A 12001-nucleotide genomic window follows, 5' to 3' on the forward strand; every position below is an offset into this window, starting at 1 on the left:
TATTTTTCTGTTTTCTTCATATACCCATCTGATTCATGCTTTTTTTTGTAGACATCAATGGCCAAGGAAGGAGAAGCTTCTGCATAGGTGGTGAGTTGCTGTAGTTCTACCCCTCTGCTACCTTTCTCCACTATCTCTTCTCTGACCCTGACTCGTCTCTTCTCTTCTCTGTAGCCATCCTGTAGCCATGGACGGCACTCATAGCATGTGCGAAGTCTGCTTCTTCCCCGCATGGCTAGTTAGCACTTCTCCCGCCCATGGAAGGTCCACTCCTCACTTTACTCTCCTTGTTTGGTTTGGTTTCTTTCTTTCTTTTTTTTGCTCTTTCTGCTTCAAGCATGCTAGAGCACATTCCAATATGTGTCTATGTGGCTCACAAGTTTGGAATATCTAATCTAATAAGGGATTGCAAAGCTACCTTGTGACGTGCAAATTATTTTTCCTGCATCCATAAATCGTAAATTCACTGTTGTTTGCTTGCTTCCCCTGAATGAATTTGTTAATCAAACTAGATGCCTGGTGCAACTCATGTGCCATGTGTCATACGTTCCAAATCAGATGGCTGCTACATGGAGATATATATTTTTCTTCTGCTGCTGCGCCATGTATTATAGATTCCTCCTCTAGCTAGCGTTGGCTATGTCCGGAAGGTGTATTGCTGCTGGTAGCCAGACCACTGTAGTGAGTTACTTAGTTGATGCAGATGCAACAATGCTTTCTTGTCCTGCCTACAAACCGCTGCAAGGTTATTGGTATGTGTGTATAACTGATGCAAGCTATCAAATCAGATATTGATGTTGTGTGTAAAACAATAAAATCTTTTTTCTGTGTGTAATAAATGTAAAGCAATCGAATAAACTTGCTATATGTTGCTTAGCTTATTTACGGGAACATTTTTCTTAGGAACAAGAAACTTTGACTGTTGGAGTTCAAAAAAAAAAGATCATGCGGCCTATATCGATCCCAAGTCTAAGGACTAAATAACTGTAGACGTGAGGGGGAGTGTTGATTTGCTTAATTTGTTACTTGTCAATGCTTAAGTGTGGTTGTGTGTGTGTGTTACTAATAGTCCGAAATTCGACAAGTGAAGCAATAGGAGCACATGTGATAGATGTGTCTATTGTGATCTATGTTGTTAATTACCTCACCTAGATCATTAGCTTTTTTCATGCAATGATAATTGCTTCAAGTTATTTTCAAATACTATACAGCAACTCACTAGTTACCTATAACCAACCATTTTTAGTCCGCTAGACTTATTTGTTTGTTTGATTTGGAGCAGCAGCAGGCACCCTCCGCCGATGACCTGGACCCCATGCCCAAGCTGACGAGGAGGACATCGTCGAGTCTGACGTCCACCTCGACCATGATGACGCCCCGCACAAGGTTGATCCCTACTTCACCACAAATATGTTCTTTCTTTTGTTGTGGTTCAAAATTCTCCTCCCAAGAACATTAGCTATAGGAATAATTAACTTTTAAGATGTTACTGTTGTGTCATAGAAAAGATGATTAATATTTACTGTAGTGTCCAGACTAGGAATACGTGTGTTGTGCCTTGTGCGCTTTCGGAAAGTAATGCAATGCTAAATGTATGTATGCAAGCTTAGGAAACTGAGCAAGGGAAAAGAGTGAGTGTTAACCATTATTATATCTCCTTGCTGGTTTTGTAAACTATAACTGTGTTGGATCATCATTGGATTGTGAAGTAACAATGGTTCCTTGGTTTGTGTTATGATGCTAAGTAACTTTTTGTTTGTTGAAACGACCATCAGTTATACAAAAACTGTTTGTATGCATCATTTGTTTAGCCTTGGAGCATAAGTGATGTATGTGGTATAAACTATAAGAAATAATGTCGTTAGTAGCCAGTTAACTGTTTGCATTTCCTGTAGATTAGAGCAAGCTAGTTGTTTGCTATTTTTCATGCTTACAAGCACCACTTCTCTTACATGCATTGTTGTTGAAATGAGATTATTCAAAACTGAAGGTTATCGTGCCTCTCAAATTTTTACATTTGTTCTATTTACAGTTCAACTACTTGGTCGGTTGCCACTACTCTCTGCCTGATGACCGGTTATGGGCGATCGGCAGAACAAGTGAGTTGACACTAGGTTACTTCCCTGTAAAAAACGATCCCGCCGGAGGGCGGAGGCTGTCCTGGAAGGAGGCCACACATGAGTTATGAGGACCATATGCCTAGGTGGAAGCAGTCTTGAGAACCTTGGCCAAAACAAGGAAGTTTGAGAAGGCTAGTGGTATGAGGAACAACCATGGCTTCAAGGTTTAACTCATGTATGTGTACCATCCATGATATGCACTTACATCCGGATCTCTGTTGGTCTATGCTTGTAGTTCCGACTTTAGCGGTATGCCGTTTCCCATCACACACATGGAGCGGTCTTGTTCTTTTTGTTATATGTTGTGTATGCTCGCCTCATTCCTGAAATTCCAACTACATATATGTGGTCTGTGTACCATCCATGATATGCACTTACATCCGGATCTCATGCTGATCTTGTGTTTGTTTCCAATGATGCCCTCCTACTCTTGGGAGACCCTTTGTCGCCTACATTGATCGTGGTTGTTGTTTATCATATTAAGAAAATTGGTTTGTCATGTGCCCTCAAAACAACTTGATGATATGTATGCATCTTTTTATGTCCAAACAGACTTTCCATCAAAGAGACATCTTTTTATGTCCGAACTGACTCGACGGTCCTTTTGGATTGCCAAAGGAGATGAATGATTGGGAAAGAGGGAGCATGCCACATGCTGAGAGTTGATACATAGCACGTGTGGTCGGCGGTTGTCAAGCCGATCTTCCAGCAGTCCCACAGTAGACTTTGTACTGATGAAGTGGGCAGTCCAATCCAGGAGTACATATTAGGTCTGCAAGTTACAAGGCTTGTAATACTTGCAACATGTGTTTGGTGATGATGAGACATGAGAGCTCCAACCAGGCTGGCTAGTGTGGTTTAGTTTGTCTAGCTACCCAATCCCAGTGTTGACGTGGCTGTGAAAAATACATAGAAATCAATCAAAGTGAGATATATGATGATTACAATAATAAAATGCTATCACTAACTGAGTAATATCTTGATCTCCCTCGCAAAACAAAACAAAAAATGTTCACTAGTCTTGCACAAGAAAAGTAAATCTGTTCTTTTGCCTAGTGAAATGTTGACAAAGAATTGCCATGCATTGAAGAATCTAGTCATATTTGTCAATCTTATAACATATATATTTGGAATCCAGCCACATGTGCCAGTCTCATCACAAAACCTGCTAGCTTTTGAGTAGCTGCCACGATCAAAGAAGATGAATCCAGCCAGCCAGCCAGCCTGAGGATACATATCTTTCATCTCTCAGAACTGATAAAACATCTCACGGAACTGATAAAACAGAGAAATTTTAACTCGGTACAACATAGGCCATTAATTGTAAACGCCGTATCTCTCAGAACTTACTTGGGACTTGGAAAGTTTGCTCAAAAACAAAGGAATTTTAACTCTGGTACAACATAGGCCATTGTAAACGTTGTATCTCACGGAACTGACTTGGGACTTGAAACTTTAACTCGGTACAACATAGGGCAATGTAAAAGCCGTGTGAAACCTGTATCACTTGATAATTCCCTTTCTTGGGAACTTAGCATAATCATCATGTCATTAAATGCCCTAGGGATACCCACCGGCCACCGAGCAAGGGCCTAAGTTGCGCCACATCACTGATCCGTAGCACCACGACCTCCTTCTCGTTCTCTTCGTCATGGCTTCTAAGAGCATCATTATCTCTATATATGTCGGCAATGGTCGTCCGTCCGCGTGCGGGGTGCGCGTGCGACTTAGAGATCCATGCGTGTTGTATTTCCTGGTGGTGATATGATGAACTATAGATTTGGAAGTTTGCTTTGTACAACTGCACTATAAAGTTGGATTTTTTTCGTGGTTGCGTGATGTCGATGATGATTACTGTGAAGCTTTCTCAATGTAATCACTAATGATTGCATAACCTACTGCTTTCCTTCTGAGGCATAATGTCCCTCTCAATTCTTCTCTCTTGAAATAGTGGTTTTGCGTGATCCCTTGTGACAGAAATTATTGGGACTTCAAGATGCAAAGGTAAAACAATTTTTGATGCTGCTGTTTAGGTTAGATAGTCACACTTTTATTTCTGTCAATTGCATGGCATGGTATCTAGACTAGGTGTCGTTGATGTTCTCAATATATTCATGCCTTTCTATACCTTGAATGATCCATCAGCATCCTATAAAGACTAGTCTCACTGATGGTAATATTTATAAGTATACATGTTATCAGAACACACAAAATGAACCCTGTATTGCTTTGTTCATTTCAATTTTGTGTATTGTGCTATTGTTTTACTCTGAGTTGGCCTGATCCGGTTTTTTTCCACAAATGCAGGTGCCATTGTTGTTGATTCCATTGTTCATGGCCATCTGAAAAGCTAAGGAACTGTTCAAACCTTGAAATAAACTTGAACACCCTGCAGTTGTGTAATTGAGGTCCGATATGCCTCTCATCCTGCCAATTCCGATTCTCCCCATCCATCTACCTAGCCTCAAAGAGTTAGATTGATTTCTGTTTTGTTCGTTTCGAAGCAGGAGCCCCATGACATCAACAAGAATGACGACGATGATGCGGAGGAGGAGGACCTCAACTACACACCACACAAAGTCCCTATTGTCTGTCGGCAATGGCTTCCTTCCCTGCAGCAGGTAGCATTCGGTTACTGCTGCAAATGCCAACGGAAGAAAATATACATATGAAATGCTGCACTTGCACTCAGGAGTGTGAGAAATTTTGCCCAATTTCATTGCCATGTTCATCATGTCATTTACCCACAAATTATCAGTTATTTTATGCTATATGAAGTTGTTCCTCTCTTGATTTTTCATGGTAGACGGAATTGTATGATTTCGGATAGTACTTTATCAAATTCAAACCATACAACATCACCCACGTCCCTCTATGCAGTGCACTTTGCAACTGAACCCATCTCCAGTACTGGATCTCCAGTACTAGCTTCTTTCATGTGCCCTTGAGTATCCAGCTCAACTGATTCAAGTTCTTGGACAATTAATTAAGCACTATAACAAATTAATGAATGCCCTCCTTGTTCTTCTAGCTAGTGTACATTACTACTGGATGGTGATCAATTTTAGCCAGCCATTCTTCCATGCCCCCTCTCTCCACCCACTCACTTGATAATCTCCCTGCACCATCAATCCATCTCCTTTAGCAACTAGCTGTTGCAAATGGCACCAGATTTAATTCTGAATGTATGCTTAGTTACTCAGCATGCTTGAAGTCCCAGCCTTTTGTGTCTGGTCAGTTATTTTCATAGCTCATAATATGCTCAACTTCTCAGGAAAGTTATTAACGTTTTAGCGTTATGGTCATCGAGTTTCCTCTTGTTCAGTAGGCGAAAGGGAGGTTATATTGAAACGCTATACTGGTGCCCTTGTTGAAATCGAGTGCCCATGTTGTGTGATATACAATGTTGCTGTGTTGTGTCTCTTGTGTGGCCGAGTTTAATATTATGTTTGTATTTCTGTTTGTGGTTGTGTGCTAGAGTCTAATTAGTTACGTGAATAGTTAACTTTAAGATGTTGATGTGTCATAGAAAAGATGATTTCTTGTGTTGTGTACTTTCGGAAATTAACGCAATGCTAAATGTATGTAGGCTTAAGAAATTGATCAAGGTAAGCCATTATATCTCTTTGCTTGTTTTTCAAATTGTCACTATGTCAGATAATTATTTGATTGTGAAGTAATAGTTCCTTGCTTTTGTCTAGTATTAAGAAACAGTTTGTTGAAACAACCATTAGTCTCTCCTAGCTACAGAAACTGCCTATATGCATTTGCTTAGGCTCAGAGCCTAACTCATGTCTCGGGCATGAACTCTCCCTGCATAATTATTTCTTATTCTGCCTATCAGTCGCTTCAAGGTTTTTTGGTATATGTGTGTATAACTGATGCAAAGCTATCCAATCAGATCTTGGTCTTGTGTGTAAAACAATCAATCCTTCTGTTGTGTGTAATCAATGTGAAGCAATGAAATAAACTTGCTACATGTTGCTTACGAGGCACCATGTAGTTTGTTTGATTTGATTTGATTTGTTTGTTTGTTTGATTTGGAGCAGACCTGGACCCCATGCCCAAGCTCACGAGGTCACCGTTGAGTCCGACCTCCACCTCGATCATGACGACGACGACCCGCACAAGGTCGATCCCTACTTTACCACAAATATGTTCTTTCTTTTGTGAAGTAACAGTTCCTTGCTTTGTGTAATGTTAAGAAACTGTTTGTTGAGACAACAATTAGTCTCTCCTGGCTACAGGAACTGTTTATATGCATTTGCTTAGGCTTGGAGCATAACTCATAAATCAGTTACCTGTTTTGCATATCCTATGATTTTGAGCCTTATCTGTTTGCTATTTCTCCATCTCAAATCTCCATCAGTAAGCTAAAAAAAGACTAGCTAGCTAATCCTCTGTAATTAGCTTGCTTCCCCCATCTCACACTGAAACCCTAGCTCTTCCCTTGGTGACGGAGAGGCTCACATCATGGATCCTCTCCTCGAAGGTACAAATTTCTCCTACCATTCTCTTATTTTTCTGTTTTCTTCATATACCCATCTGATTCATGCTTTTTTTTGTAGACATCAACGGCCAAGGAAGGAGAAGCTTCTGCATAGGTGGTGAGTTGCTGTAGTTCTACCCCTCTGCTACCTTTCTCTACTATCTCTTCTCTGACCCTGACTCGTCTCTTCTCTTCTCTGTAGCCATCCTGTAGCCATGGACGGCACTCATAGCATGTGCGAAGTCTGCTTCTTCCCCGCATGGCTAGTTAGCACTTCTCCCGCCCATGGATGGTCCACTCCTCACTTTACTCTCCTTGTTTGGTTTGGTTTCTTTCTTTCTTTCTTTTGCTCTTTCTGCTTCAAGCATGCTAGAGCACATTCCAATATGTGTCTATGTGGCTCACAAGTTTGGAATATCTAATCTAATAAGGGATTGCAAAGCTACCTTGTGACGTGCAAATTATTTTTCCTGCATCCATAAATCGTAAATTCACTGTTGTTTGCTTGCTTCCCCTGAATGAATTTGTTAATCAAACTAGATGCCTGGTGCAACTCATGTGCCATGTGTCATACGTTCCAAATCAGATGGCTGCTACATGGAGATATATATTTTTCTTCTGCTGCTGCGCCATGTATTATAGATTCCTCCTCTAGCTAGCGTTGGCTATGTCCGGAAGGTGTATTGCTGCTGGTAGCCAGACCACTGTAGTGAGTTACTTAGTTGATGCAGATGCAACAATGCTTTCTTGTCCTGCCTACAAACCGCTGCAAGGTTATTGGTATGTGTGTATAACTGATGCAAGCTATCAAATCAGATATTGATGTTGTGCGTAAAACAATAAAATCTTTTTGCTGTGTGTAATAAATGTAAAGCAATCGAATAAACTTGCTATATGTTGCTTAGCTTATTTACGGGAACATTTTTCTTAGGAACAAGAAACCTTGACTGTTGGAGTTCAAAAAAAAAAGATCATGCGGCCTATATCGATCCCAAGTCTAAGGACTAAATAAGTGTAGACGTGAGGGGGAGTGTTGATTTGCTTAATTTGTTACTTGTCAATGCTTAAGTGTGTGTGTGTGTGTGTGTGTGTGTGTGTGTTACTAATAGTCTGAAATTCGACAAGTGAAGCAATAGGAGCACATGTGATAGATGTGTCTATTGTGATCTATGTTGTTAATTACCTCACCTAGATCATTTGCTTTTTTCATGCAATGATAATTGCTTCAAGTTATTTTCAAATACTATACAGCAACTCACTAGTTACCTATAACCAACCATTTTTAGTCCGCTAGACTTATTTGTTTGTTTGATTTGGAGCAGCAGCAGGCACCCTCCGCCGATGACTTGGACCCCATGCCCAAGCTGACGAGGAGGACATTGTCGAGTCTGACGTCCACCTCGACCATGATGACGCCCCGCACAAGGTTGATCCCAACTTCACCACAAATATGTTCTTTCTTTTGTTGTGGTTCAAAATTCTCCTCCCAAGAACATTAGCTATAGGAATAATTAACTTTTAAGATGTTACTGTTGTGTCATAGAAAAGATGATTAATATTTACTGTAGTGTCCAGACTAGGAATACGTGTGTTGTGCCTTGTGCGCTTTCGGAAAGTAATGCAATGCTAAATGTATGTATGCAAGCTTAGGAAACTGAGCAAGGGAAAAGAGTGAGTGTTAACCATTATTATATCTCCTTGCTGGTTTTGTAAACTATAACTATGTTGGATCATCATTGGATTGTGAAGTAACAATGGTTCCTTGGTTTGTGTTATGATGCTAAGTAACTTTTTGTTTGTTGAAACGACCATCAGTTATACAAAAACTGTTTGTATGCATCATTTGTTTAGCCTTGGAGCATAAGTGATGTATGTGGTATAAACTATAAGAAATAATGTCGTTAGTAGCCAGTTAACTGTTTGCATTTCCTGTAGATTAGAGCAAGCTAGTTGTTTGCTATTTTTCATGCTTACAAGCACCACTTCTCTTACATGCATTGTTGTTGAAATGAGATTATTCAAAACTGAAGGTTATCGTGCCTCTCAAATTTTTACATTTGTTCTATTTACAGTTCAACTACTTGGTCGGTTGCCACTACTCTCTGCCTGATGACCGGTTATGGGCGATAGGCAGAACAAGTGAGTTGACACTAGGTTACTTCCCTGTAAAAAACGATCCCGCCGGAGGGCGGAGGCTGTCCTGGAAGGAGGCCACACATGAGTTATGAGGACCATATGCCTAGGTGGAAGCAGTCTTGAGAACCTTGGCCAAAACAAGGAAGTTTGAGAAGGCTAGTGGTATGAGGAACAACCATGGCTTCAAGGTTTAACTCATGTATGTGTACCATCCATGATATGCACTTACATGCGGATCTCTGTTGGTCTATGCTTGTAGTTTCGACTTTAGCGGTATGCCGTTTCCCATCACACACATGGAGCGGTCTTGTTCTTTTTGTTATATGTTGTGTATGCTCGCCTCATTCCTGAAATTCCAACTACATATATGTGGTCTATGTACCATCCATGATATGCACTTACATCCGGATCTCATGCTGATCTTGTGTTTGTTTCCAATGATGCCCTCCTACTCTTGGGAGACCCTTTGTCGCCTACATTGATCGTGGTTGTTGTTTATCATATTAAGAAAATTGGTTTGTCATGTGCCCTCAAAACAACTTGATGATATGTATGCATCTTTTTATGTCCAAACAGACTTTCCATCAAAGAGACATCTTTTTATGTCCGAACTGACTCGACGGTCCTTTTGGATTGCCAAAGGAGATGAATGATTGGGAAAGAGGGAGCATGCCACATGCTGAGAGTTGATACATAGCACGTGTGGTCGGCGGTTGTCAAGCCGATCTTCCAGCAGTCCCACAGTAGACTTTGTACTGATGAAGTGGGCAGTCCAATCCAGGAGTACATATTAGGTATGCAAGTTACAAGGCTTGTAATACTTGCAACATGTGTTTGGTGATGATGAGACATGAGAGCTCCAACCAGGCTGGCTAGTGTGGTTTAGTTTGTCTAGCTACCCAATCCCAGTGTTGACGTGGCTGTGAAAAATACATAGAAATCAATCAAAGTGAGATATATGATGATTACAATAATAAAATGCTATCACTAACTGAGTAATATCTTGATCTCCCTCGCAAAACAAAACAAAAAATGTTCACTAGTCTTGCACAAGAAAAGTAAATCTATTCTTTTGCCTAGTGAAATGTTGACAAAGAATTGCCATGCATTGAAGAATCTAGTCATATTTGTCAATCTTATAACATATATATTTGGAATCCAGCCACATGTGCCAGTCTCATCACAAAACCTGCTAGCTTTTAAGTAGCTGCCACGATCAAAGAAGACGAATCCAGCCAGCCAGCCAGCCTGAGGATACATATCTTTCATCTCTCAGAACTGATAAAACATCTCACGGAACTGATAAAACAGAGAAATTTTAACTCGGTACAACATAGGCCATTAATTGTAAACGCCGTATCTCTCAGAACTTACTTGGGACTTGGAAAGTTTGCTCAAAAACAAAGGAATTTTAACTCTGGTACAACATAGACCATTGTAAACGTTGTATCTCACGGAACTGACTTGGGACTTGAAACTTTAACTCGGTACAACATAGGGCAATGTAAAAGCCGTGTGAAACCTGTATCACTTGATAATTCCCTTTCTTGGGAACTTAGCATAATCATCATGTCATTAAATGCCCTAGGGATACCCACCGGCCACCGAGCAAGGGCCTAAGTTGCGCCACATCACTGATCCGTAGCACCGCGACCTCGTTCTTGTTCTCTTCGTCATGGCTTCTAAGAGCATCATTATCTCTATATATGTCGGCAATGGTCGTCCGTCCGCATGCGGGGTGCGCGTGCGACTTAGAGATCCATGCGTGTTGTATTTCCTGGTGGTGATATGATGAACTATAGATTTGGAAGTTTGCTTTTTACAACTGCACTATAAAGTTGGATTTTTTTCGTGGTTGCGTGATGTCGATGATGATTACTGTGAAGCTTTCTCAATGTAATCACTAATGATTGCATAACCTACTGCTTTCCTTCTGAGGCATAATGTCCCTCTCAATTCTTCTCTCTTGAAATAGTGGTTTTGCGTGATCCCTTGTGACAGAAATTATTGGGACTTCAAGATGCAAAGGTAAAACAATTTTTGATGCTGCTGTTTAGGTTAGATAGTCACACTTTTATTTCTGTCAATTGCATGGCATGGTATCTAGACTAGGTGTCGTTGATGTTCTCAATATATTCATTCCTTTTTATACCTTGAATGATCCATCAACATCCTGTAAAGACTAGTCTCACTGATGGTAATATTTATAAGTATACATGTTATCAAAACACACAAAATGAACCCCGTATTGCTTTGTTCATTTCAATTTCGTGTATTGTGCTATTGTTTTACTCTGAGTTGGCCTGATCCGGTTTTTTTCCACAAATGCAGGTGCCATTGTTGTTGATTCCATTGTTCATGGCCATCTGAAAAGCTAAGGAACTGTTCAAACCTTGAAATAAACTTGAACACCCTGCAGTTGTGTAATTGAGGTCCGATATGCCTCTCATCCTGCCAATTCCGATTGTCCCCATCCATCTACCTAGCCTCAAAGAGTTAGATTGATTTCTGTTTTGTTCGTTTCGAAGCAGGAGCCCCATGACATCAACAAGAATGACGACGATGATGCGGAGGAGGAGGACCTCAACTACACACCACACAAAGTCCCTATTGTCTGTCGGCAATGGCTTCCTTCCCTGCAGCAGGTAGCATTCGGTTACTGCTGCAAATGCCAACGGAAGAAAATATACATATGAAATGCTGCACTTGCACTCAGGAGTGTGAGAAATTTTGCCCAATTTCATTGCCATGTTCATGATGTCATTTACCCACAAATTATCAGTTATTTTATGCTATATGAAGTTGTTCCTCTCTTGATTTTTCATGGTAGACGGAATTGTATGATTTCGGATAGTACTTTATCAAATTCAAACCATACAACATCACCCACGTCCCTCTATGCAGTGCACTTTGCAACTGAACCCATCTCCAGTACTGGATCTCCAGTACTAGCTTCTTTCATGTGCCCTTGAGTATCCAGCTCAACTGATTCAAGTTCTTGGACAATTAATTAAGCACTATAACAAATTAATGAATGCCCTCCTTGTTCTTCTAGCTAGTATACATTACTACTGGATGGTGATCAATTTTAGCCAGCCATTCTTCCATGCCCCCTCTCTCCACCCACTCACTTGATAATCTCCCTGCACCATCAATCCATCTCCTTTAGCAACTAGCTGTTGCAAATGGCACCAGATTTAATTCTGAATGTATGCTTAGTTATTCAGCATGCTTGAAGTCCCAGCCTTTTGTGTCT

At 40.6% G+C, this 12001-nt stretch overlaps 2 long non-coding RNA genes across 2 annotated transcripts in view; both read left to right on the forward strand.

The window, feature by feature from the left end:
- The first annotated feature begins 4426 nt into the window (after positions 1-4426).
- On the forward strand, positions 4427-6304 carry LOC119338018. The gene is made up of 3 exons (XR_005163739.1): positions 4427-4528; positions 4628-4741; positions 6170-6304. It is a non-coding gene; the product is annotated as an uncharacterized LOC119338018 (long non-coding RNA).
- Positions 6305-11075: 4771 nt separating this feature from the next.
- The window catches only part of LOC119335997, a 4942-nt gene continuing 4016 nt past the window's right edge, over positions 11076-12001 (forward strand). Inside the window, exons 1-2 of the long non-coding RNA XR_005162149.1 lie at positions 11076-11177; positions 11277-11390. This is a non-coding gene — a long non-coding RNA (uncharacterized LOC119335997). The remainder of the gene's footprint in view (positions 11178-11276; positions 11391-12001) is intronic.

This window comes from Triticum dicoccoides, chromosome 7B, assembly GCF_002162155.2.
Source record: "Triticum dicoccoides isolate Atlit2015 ecotype Zavitan chromosome 7B, WEW_v2.0, whole genome shotgun sequence".
Lineage (NCBI taxonomy): Eukaryota > Viridiplantae > Streptophyta > Magnoliopsida > Poales > Poaceae > Triticum > Triticum dicoccoides.